Genomic DNA, 11,444 nt, shown 5'->3' on the forward strand with positions numbered 1-11,444 from the left:
CGGTTTCCAGCTGTTCAAGCTGTGCTAAGAAGATAATTATGAATTCGCCGCTGGAACTGTGGTAGAGAATTCACATCAATCTACTAATTTTTTTTTTATATTATTTTTTTTATTTGGAGTCAAAATACATCACATAAGTTAAAATACATTATTAGATTAGTCTGGACATGAGAATAACAATTGATCCACAGGTTCAATAAATAAATGCTTAAGTCATCATCACATAAGTAAAAATACATTATTAGATTAATCTGGACATAAGAATAGCAATTGATCCACAAATTCATTAAATAAATACTTAAGACCAATGATTGAAAAATTGCATAAAACCATCAATATATCGTTATAAAAATAAGCCTATTTCCATAATATATATCAACATAATATGCGAAGTAGCAATTCATACATCTATTGCAATAGTCTCCCTCCAATTAGTTACCGGGGCCCAAAACCTTCTTCCAAAGTCCCGTACTTTCACCCCCTTACGCTCATATAAGCAGGTCTCAATATTATGTATTCCAAGGAACCTGGATAACCACATTTGGAAGGATGGTGCAACAGTATCCTTCCACCCCGCTGAAATCAAGATCCTAAGGACGGCCACAGATATAAAAACCAGAGCTTCTTCTTCCTTGCCCAAATTTAGGTTAGAGTCTGTGCCCAAGATCATCAGGGTAGGGGATAGAGCGATCTTGTGACGTAGCAGCCCCTCCCAAAATGTTTCGATCTCTTTCTTCACTGGGGTCAGGAATCTGCAGATAAAAAACATATGCAGTAGGTCTGCTTGTGCCCCCCCCACATCTTGGGCAATTGTCATCCGCTCAAGCCCCCCATGCAAATAATTTAGCTGGGGTATAGTATAAGTTAAACAGTGTTTTATAATGTTGAGCTCTTAAGTTAGTGGCTCTGATTATCCTTTTGTTCAGCGCCAAAGCCAGGTCAACGTCTACGTTTGGGTTTTCAAGTTTATTGGACCATGCAACCTCAGTCTTGTCGACATCATCGTGAATCTCTAAAAGAAGGATGTTATATATGGGCTTAATTTTATTGCATCCATTGGTCAATGCGTCCAGGAGGGGACTATTTCCTGGAAAAGGCGGTTTTGGTTTAACAGCCTTCAGGGAGCGATCAACCTGGGTATAAGCAAAACAATGATTGTCTGGGATTCCATACCTCTTTTGTAAAGCCTCAAAGCTTATAATCCCATCCCCATCCATTAAATTCCGTAATGTCTTAATACCCAACTCCCTCCAGATTTTTAAGGTCCTTTCTATCCCTAATCTTGAGAAGAGGCTAAAACTACAAATATGGATATATGCATTAATTTTGGGGATATTACACAAATTTCTGCTAGCCTTCCATACCCTCCAAACACTATCAATGATTTTGTATCTCGATTTTTTATAAAATCTTCGATCTACTTCGCATAACAAAATACCCATCGCCTTTCTTCCCAGCAATAGCTCAAAGATAGAGGGGGGTTGGTATGCTTCGGATCTGGCATTATTGATATGGGCGTCTGATTGGAAAAGTATTGTCATTTGTGTTAAAAGACATGTCCAATGGTATAGCCTATTCTTTGGATCACTACATGTTGTCTTTTTGGCTTCTGTGGCTATGCAAATTCAATTATTGCTATAAAAATGGACAACTTCCCATCAGTAAATGAAGACAAGATTGGAAGGCACCTAACACTGCAGTGGACTGGGTATTTAGTCCACATCTATGCTCCGAATTTCTGATTAGTTGAACCAGAATAGGTACAACCCTGGTTTCCAGCTGTTCAAGCTGTGCTAAGAAGATAATTATGAATTTGCCGCTGGAACTGTGGTAGAGAATTCACATCAATCTACTATCACCGCTTAAACTAGTACTTCAGCATCACAGCAAGTATTCACACAAGTGAAAGTTCCTGCTGTTGGGCAGGAAGATTTTGAACCTGTTCTTATGAAACAAGAAAAGATACAGCCAATGAAGAAGCTGAGGACAACTCAGAAAAAGCTGAGAAAATATCTGTGTTGTCTGCAGTACAGCCAATAAGAGTTGGCCTTACAATTTCAGTGAGAGCTGGTTTGAGGAATACAACTCAAAAAGGTGGTGTCAAAACAGGTGTCTCAAGACTGATAAAGACTGATATAAATGATAATGTGTAAAGTCAAGTTCAGACTGAGCTGAGAAACAGATTCCCTTATCACACAACTGGGACAAATGTGGTGCTTCAAGAAACTGTAAATCCAACAACTGTCGGTCAGTGCCTTTCCGACCACATTATAATATGTCGGTCGGATTCCTTTCCGACCGCCTCATCATGATGGAGGTGGTCGGAAAGGAATCAGATTGGTCATTCCGACGTTGTAGAGCCCGTTTGTCAGTCGGAATGCGGCCATTAATTCCAAGGGCGGCTCTTTCCGCCCGAGGGATTACGATGTTGGGTTTCCGCAGCCTTAACGTGCTGACCTTTCCAACACAAAAAGGCTGCCGGAACTCGAATTTGGGGGCCCCCAGCAGGGCCTCCTTGGGTACAAGGCCTCTGGTTAGAGGCCGAGGGCCCCTGTAGAGCCCAGCAGCGAGGTGCCTGCCATGGGCTGCAGGGATGAACTGCACCTCCTAAACCAGCCGAAATACATGCTCCCATTGTAAAGAGTTGTGGTGTCTAAGATTCCTCGCCTAATAACCTGTGACTCTCTGACACATGAAAATGTCTTGCTTAAAAGAGGAATCTTCTACATAGATGAAAGAATGGCACAAGATAGGGTTAACAGGGTTATGAAAAGTTGGCATTCAAGTAAAATAAAATTCTTATTTCATGAGAGCGAATGGAGAGAAGACCATAGCTGGGGCGTGAAGGAGAACCTCAAGGAGTTGAAGCAGGGGAACAGGAACAGGGCCATGTATCTGGTGAGTTTAAGATGGTTAGTTTGGAGAAATCTCTATTTCTCTTTCACAATGTGCACAACTAGGCTATTTCGCAGGTGGCCTTTGTTCTGTTTTATAGCAGGGGGCTACGTTAATATTTTGGGTTGTTGTGCCCTGTAGTGGTATGCATCCGTCACACTGATTGAGGAGCAGAGATAGGCATCCTATTAGTGGCTTAAAATGCCACAGCATCACAATGAGGCTTCAGGAGGCAGTGAATGAAAGGAGGAGCACTGCAGTTTCGGGGGTTGCCTAAGAACTGGGAGTGGTGGGGAAGTATTTGGAAGAAAAATAGAAAAAAAGAAAAATGATGCAAGCATATTCATATCTTGCATAACGTGTCTGAGAATAAACCTAAACATTGTACGCTTACAGGACACACACATTTCCTATATATATATATATATCTCAGACACAAGCATTAACATTGCAGGTCACAAGCGAGCGCTATATAAAAGTCAAAATAATAACATAATAAATACCAGCAGTATCACATATTCACCTATGTGCCTTTCTAGAATATTGCCAGCAACTTCTCAAACAAGATTGCCTACATTGCATTCTAATCATAATTCCATTACATGGAAGTGTTAAATGTAAGATAGTTGTGTTTTTGAATGATGGATTTAATCCAGATCCGTATGACTGGGGGCGAATGTTTGCATTGTCCAGCATTCAGTCCATCAATTGTTTCTATTGCATATGTCGCCCTAAGTGTGAAGGGTATGCCCAGACGTGGGTTCCGTGCTCACTACACCAATGGATTCAAGCAGGCCTGGCTGATGAATGGTGATGCCCTGAAACCAGTCCCAGGATGCTTGTTTACGGTCCAGGGAGGACCTGGCTTGGCAGTTCGGGCTGGACTGTTCCCACAAGGAACAGGGTCAAGACTGATTTGCACATGGCTAGGTCCAAACTGGGGTGGTGTGGTGAGCAAAGGAAGATGGATTAAACCCAGATCCTTGTGACTGGGGGTGAATGTTTGCATTGTCCAGCATTTCGTCCATCAATTGTTTCTTTTGCATATGTCGCCCTGAGTGGGAAGGGTATGCCCAGATGTGGGTTCCGTGCTCACTACACCAATGGATTCAAGCAGGCCTGGCTGATGAATGGTGATGCCCTGAAACCAGTCCCAGGATGCTTGTTTACGGTCCAGGGAGGACCTGGCTTGGCAGTTCGGGCTGGACTGTTCCCACAAGGAACAGGGTCAAGACTGATTTGCACATGGCTAGGTCCAAACTGGGGTGGTGTGGTGAGCAAAGGAAGATGGATTAAACCCAGATCCTTGTGACTGGGGGTGAATGTTTGCATTGTCCAGCATTTCGTCCATCAATTGTTTCTTTTGCATATGTCGCCCTGAGTGGGAAGGGTATGCCCAGATGTGGGTTCCGTGCTCACTACACCACTGGATTCAAGCAAGCCTGGCTGATGAAGGGTGATGCTCTGAAACTGGTCCCAGGATGCTTATTTTCAGTCCGGCGAGGACCTGGCTTGGCAGTTCGGGCTGGACTGTTCTCACAAGGAACAGGGTCAAGACTTATTTGAACATGGCTGGGGCCAAACTGGGGTGGTGTGGTGAGCAAAAGAATGATGAATTAAACCCAGATCCGTGTGAATGAGGGTGAATGTTTGCATTGCCCAGCATTGCGTCCATCAATTGTTTCTTATGCCTCTAAAGAGTTAACATTGTTCTGTAAAAACATTGGCATAGAAGGTGGCGACGCTGAGATGACAAAGGAGGACAAATGAAAAGAACATGGTTAAGGTCCTGGATCCCCAAATCACACGTTACAATATTTTCCTATTTTCCCAGAAGAGGACCAATTTGCCATTAAATCGTTTCGAAATAAAGTCAGAAAACGGTGAGAAACATGGTCCAAATTCTAGGCCAGGTACTTCTGGCCTACCTTAGGGCAGCAAGACAAGGATATCAACTCCATCCTTTTCTCCGTCATACAAAATGTGAGAACCCTCTGGTAACTCACAACACTCCCAGTAGCTTTTTAAAAGTTTTTGAATTCTGAAGGAGAGAGGGAAATCACAAGCTCCTTCTGTAAATCAAAGTAACTTAGCACAAAAGTGAGATCTCGAGAGAAAGAGTATTTACCCAAGTCTGAACCAAATATTTCATAATTCAAAAAGCCCCTCATGAAATCCTTTTCACTGTTCTTCAGCTGATAACCCCACGAAATCACACTGGCTAATGCTTGCACACACGAGCTTGTCAGACCAAATTCCAACCTCATTGCTGGGGCCGAAACAGACAAATTAAAATTACATAATTTGCATAATATTTCCCTTCAATTTTCTCAAGAAAGCTCCATTTAGTACATTAATAGATTCTATAACATGTAGTGTAGGTGGGGCTTTCACTTTGAAAACAGAAAGCATCTGCATAACATGCTGTCTCCCCATAGCGTTATAAAAGGCACATAACAAGTTTGCATGCAAGGAGGCTTTAGAGGAACAATATTCTATGTGGGCTTTATTCAGTGTATTACCAGTTACAGCTTTCCGTAAATAGGGATATGATTTTACAGTCTTCACTCTCTTTCAGCCTATACGCCAGACATAATGACTAATCTTCCCAAACTTTGTTTTTTAAAATCAATATTTTGCTCTTTGAACATTGATCTTCAAATAATGTAAGGCTGTATATTGTTGGAGAGACATCAACCTATTTTTCAAGCTCTTGGGTGTTAAATCCAAAATTATATTATCATCTGCATACATCACACAGGGAAAGGGGCGGCCACCATAAATGGCTCAAAACAGTAGTAAATGTACTTCAGATCAGAGCTGGATTAGGTTCAGCAATACACATGGCCAACCAATGGTACTGCAACACCCTCCCATAGAAATCAATGGAGGTAGGAACTTACCTATAAACCCACAGAAAACAAGGTTAAATGAAATGAAATTATTTAAAGTATTTAAAAATATATTGAAATGAAATGTCTTTTTTACATTAATTAAATTAAAACATTTTTTATTTCATTTTTAGATATTATATTAAAGTTAATTATCTTAAAACGCAATGAAACATTATTTTTCCTTACAATATAATTACTGTTAATTAAATCTATTCATCATTTTTATCAATTATTAATACATAATAAAAATGCCTTTTTACTTTTGGTTGTTTTTTAACTTACACTTCTGGAAAATAATTTTTGTTTAATTTAATATACAGACCTTTTTTAATTTAATTGTGATTTAAGTGTACCACTTATTACTAACTTTATAATCATGTTTGAGGGTCTGCATTGCCGAGGACATGGGCAGAATCTAGTAGATCACCCATACTTAAAAAGGTAACAGTTGAACCTTTGTTATTATAGGCCAATGGCTTTATTACATTCTATGGTTAAAATTATAGGAAGGGTTGTGCACAAAAAGATTGCTAACTGGGAAACAGTTAATAATATACTCGGAAACACAATATGGTTTTTGAGGGGGCTGGGCACAGTGGAGCAGTGCCTTAACTTAAATTTAATATATGGTAAGAACACCATGGCTAAGGGTTGCCATTGTACCCAGCATTCATAATTCTATTCAGCATGTTTGATCTTCTTAACAGGTGTAAACTGTGGTTGCATTTCAGAAACATTGGCCATGATGATGCTCTAGTATTTTTTTTGCTTCACTTCACACTGACTGCGAATGTTAGATTTCAGAAAGAGAGACAATGTACTGAATCCTTTCAACTGAAGCGAGGGGTTAGACAGGGATGTGTTTTGGCATCTAATGTATTTATTTTATATGTTAATAAACTCAGCTTTCACTTGATAAGTCTAGAACAGAATGTTCCAGTATTGGGCTCTAGGCAAATTCCATCTCTCTTTTATGCAGTTGATGTGGTCTTGTTGGCCTGCTTGCCCAACAAGTTAACAATACTGATTGATGCTTTTGTGAGCTTTATGAGCAACCTCTTCTTGGTGACAAATTTCTAAAAATCCCGAATATTGTCGTATAGACCTAATAGCACGAGGACATGAACACTTTCTGTTTAGGGTAAGGTCCAAGAGAAAGTGCATCAACATCCCTTTTTAGAGGTCTCAATCGAAAGAACCAAGTCTTTTTGGAACTCAAAAACATTTGAAGTCAATAGAAGCTGTGATTAATATTTCTAGTGAGGTTGGTAGTCATCCTATTGTATCTCTATTGGAAATGTATAATACACAATGTATTCATATACTTACTTATGGTGAGGAACATGGGAGTACATTTATACAAAGACCCTACAAACGGAGGAGAATTGCTTCTGTCTGTGCCTGCTTGCTTTCTAGCCCCTCATACTATTTTTATTACATGGAGTTGGGGGCTTAATTACTTGAAGGATACTATAAAACTTGCCCATTACTACCCTGGGTTATTATTTGGTGTAACTCCAAAGCAACACTTAATAAAGATGTTATATTAGGATTATATGCATTGTGACAGTTGTTTAAAAATACCCTGGTTGTCCTATGACAAAATTGTACTATGTGAGCATGGCAAGCTTCAGCTGTTCTCAAGTCCCACTTCCATTTGTAAAGAAGATAAATCTAGACTCAAAAATTATTTCTTAAAGAGAAGGCGAATGCTACACAAGGAAGTTGAATTCCCATTCCGACTATTCCTTTTAATGAACCTCACCTCGTCTTGGATATTAGAGTCTGGGAGAGAGGTATCCTGTTGAAATTTAGACTTGGCTTGACACGTCATCAATTGTCCTTTATTTTGGAACCGTTTACTTCCGACTCCGTTCCTGTCCTTGTGATGAATTGTTTAGTCAAACACTATTACATTTAATTTTTTTTGTACATTTAACTGTCTTTCCCTAAAAGATTATTAATGCCAGTTTTAAGAAAGCATAACATCGATCATTGTACCTTTGCTTAATGATTTCTCCAAGTGTTGGCTGACGCTAAAGATTATTTTTTGGTTTTAAGTTCTTAAAATCTACACTACCCAAAGGAATACTGTATTGTTCAAATATTGTGTATATAGCTTATGGATTGCAATTTGTATGATTATATTTTACAATGTAATAAAGTATATTTTGATTTATTGATTGATTTGGTTATATTTATAAAATATTTATTCCGAAATTAAGTCCAATAGTACTGTAGCATCTAAAATATATATATATATATATATATATATATATAATATAAATTAATTTACATTTTTATTTATCATTAACATATTTTACAAATTGGTTCATTTTTGTTGAACATTTTCACTTTTTATATATTAGAGTAACAATGGACACAATGGTGAATTTATTGTTAAGTTAGATAGTAGTCAATCAACAGGTCGCATGATCAAAAGAGTTAATTAAATAAACCCAAAGTCATCCTTAGTGTCAATTAAATCTTCGGGAGTTACCAAAAAGAGTTATAAATGCACAAGGCGTGTGCTTCAGAAGGCATGGTGATGATGGTTGCATTGTATGCAAGCTGGATGGGTTTATATAAAGGCAGAAGATGGAGTGACAGATAACTGATGAATACAAATTAGTCTTAACTGGGTAAGGAATTTGGGGAATTTGCTTTGCTTATCATGAGCTATGTAAGTGCTTTACACCCCAGCCCAATCCACAGACAGGGGTGCCAGATGATAAAGCCTGAGATCTTGGACTTCTTCTGGTTACACTTGTTGAGACATCAGGGACTCGACATTGTGCACTGAAACCTATGTTGCATTCACAGAGGGCCTGATTTAGACCTTGGTGGAGAGGAATATTTCATCACAAACTTGATGGATATCCTGTCTGCCATATTACAATCCCATTATATCTAATGGAGATCATAATACGACTGATGTGGTATCTATCACATTTGTGCCAGAGTATTCCATCTGCTGAGATCTAAATAAGGCCTAGAGTGTGACATACTCTAGCTGAACTTGTCCTATAATTAAAGGCCTCAGAGGCAGTCCAGTTGTTCCTTCTCACACAGCTCCAGTCTTGAGGTATGGCCAGTTACACTTTACCCACAGCCAGGTATCAGACTGTGTCCAGTGGTACCTAGCAGCTTGAGGACTTGTGGCTGACCCTATGTCCAGCTGCATCGGTCTCTTAGCCTCAGTTTTAAACAATGTCCGGTTTCACCGCTCCGTACAGCCTCAGAATCCAGACCTATGTGTAGATTCCCTTGCATGTGCAGCCAGATAATTCGAACTGTCTCTACATTCTGCTGCTTGTAGGGCTGTAAGAATTTCTAGTTTCACCTTTTCAAGCTCAGACAGTGTCCGGTTTTACCTGCCTATGCAATTCAGTGTCTACATTCACCTATTTGTACCATCACAGAGCTTGGACTGTGTTCAGTTTCTCCTGTCTCTATAGCCTCAGAGCTCAGGCTGTGTGCTTTCACCTATCTCTGCCACCACAGAATTCAGTGTGCCCGTTCACGTGTTTGTACAGTCACAGAGCTCAGACTGTGTCCAGTTCAATCTGTCTCTATAGTCGCAGACGTCTGAGCATGTCCAGCTTAACCTGTCACTATAGTCACAGAGGTCATACTGTGTCCAGTTTCAACCATCTCTATTGTCGCAGACCTCAGAGTGTGTCCAGCTTAACCTGTCTCCATAGTCACAGAGTTCTTACTGTCTTGTTTCATCTGTCTTTACAGCCACGGAGTTTTCTAACGTGTTATCTGTTTCTAGAGCTAAAGAGCTCGGGTTGTCTACTTTCACTGGTGTGCAGTCACCGAGCAGTCCTTGCAGCCACATAGCTCAGACTTTGGCCTGTGTCAATGATCACTATAGTCATAGAATTGAGACTGACTGGTTCCACCTGTTTCTACAGCCACAGAGTTAAGAATGTCTGGTTTTACCTGCCACTATAGCAACAGAGCCAATGCTGTCCACTTTCACCTGCTTGTGCAGTCTCAGAGCTCAGACTGCATCCCTTCTGGACAATCTCGCCAACCTCGGACTCAAACAACTTGTTAATACCCCTACTCACCATGCTGGTCACACACTCGACCCTATCTTCACCTCCAGCAAACATATCTCCTTCAGTCACACCACAGCTCTCCATTGGACGGACCACAGCTGCGTTCACTTTATCTACAATAAGACCGCAACACACATCCATCCCCAACCTACTCTGCGAAGAAACTGGAACAAAATCACCATCGACCAGATCTCCTCATCGCTTCTTCAAACCCCCCCTGCCCACTCTTCGAACCCCAACCAAGCAGCCATTAACCTCACTCAATGGCTAACCAACAGCGCCGACAACCTAGCACCCCTGAAAAAACGTCAAATCAAACTAGGCAACAAAAAGGCCCCCTGGTTCAACGATGATCTCAAGAAATCCAAGAAACTCTGTCGCTCCCTTGAGAAGGCCTGGAAAAAAGACCCAAACACCAGCACTAGGGACGCCTTCAAAAACGCCACCCGCATACACCACCAACTGATCCGGACTGCCAAGAAAGCCGCATTCAAAGACCGACTAGACAACAACGCCCACAACAGCAAGGAATTATTCAACATCGTCAAAGAGTTTACCAACCCCACTGCCAACTCCAACGACATCACTCCCTCTCAAACCCTTTGCGACTCCCTAGCTTCGTTCTTCCACGACAAAATCGCAGACATCCACAACAGCTTCGACAATCAACCCGGAGACCTACCCACCCAACCTTCTGCCGCACCTTCACCCCCCTTGAACATCCTTAACGAATGGAACCCAATCTCCACTGAGGACACCATTCGTCTGCTGAACTCCATCCATTCAGGATCCCCCACAGACCCATGCCCTCACCACATCTTCAACAAAGCAGATTCCATCATAGCACCACACCTCCGAGACGTCATCAACTGCTCCCTCCACTTCGCCACCTTCCCGGATAGCTGGAATCACGCCGAACTCAGCGCCCTTCTGAAAAAACCCACAGCTGACCCCACCGAACTCAAAAACTACCGCCCCATCTCGCTCCTTCCATCCCGGCCAAAGTTATCGAGAAAGCTGTCAACAACCAACTCGCCGTCTTCCTCGAAACCAACAAATCCCTCGACCCCTCACAGTCCGGCTCCCGAACCAAACACAGCACTGAGACCGCACTCATTGCAGCAACTGACGACATTCGAACTCTACTGGACAATGGAGACACAGTCGCCCTCATCCTCCTCGACCTCTCCGCAGCCTTCGACACAGTCTGTCATAGCACCCTGCTACAACGCCTCAGAAACATCGGAATCCAAGGAAAAGCACTGGAATGGATCACCTCGTTCCTTGCCGGAAGAACCCAGAGAGTCCGCCTCCCACCATTCAAGTCAGAGGCCACTGAAGTCATTTGCGGCGTGCCACAAGGATCCTCACTCAGTCCCACCCTCTTCAACGTATACATGAGCCCCCTCGCGGCCATCGCACGCCAACACAACCTCAACATCATCTCCTACGCTGATGACACTCAACTGATCCTCTCACTCACCAAAGACCCTAACACCGCCAAAACCAACCTGCATGAAGGAATGAAAGAAGTAGCCGAGTGGATGAAGCACATCCGTCTGAAACTGAATTCAGACAAAACAGA

Source organism: Lissotriton vulgaris, unplaced genomic scaffold, assembly GCF_964263255.1.
Source record: "Lissotriton vulgaris unplaced genomic scaffold, aLisVul1.2 SCAFFOLD_2391, whole genome shotgun sequence".
NCBI lineage: Eukaryota > Metazoa > Chordata > Amphibia > Caudata > Salamandridae > Lissotriton > Lissotriton vulgaris.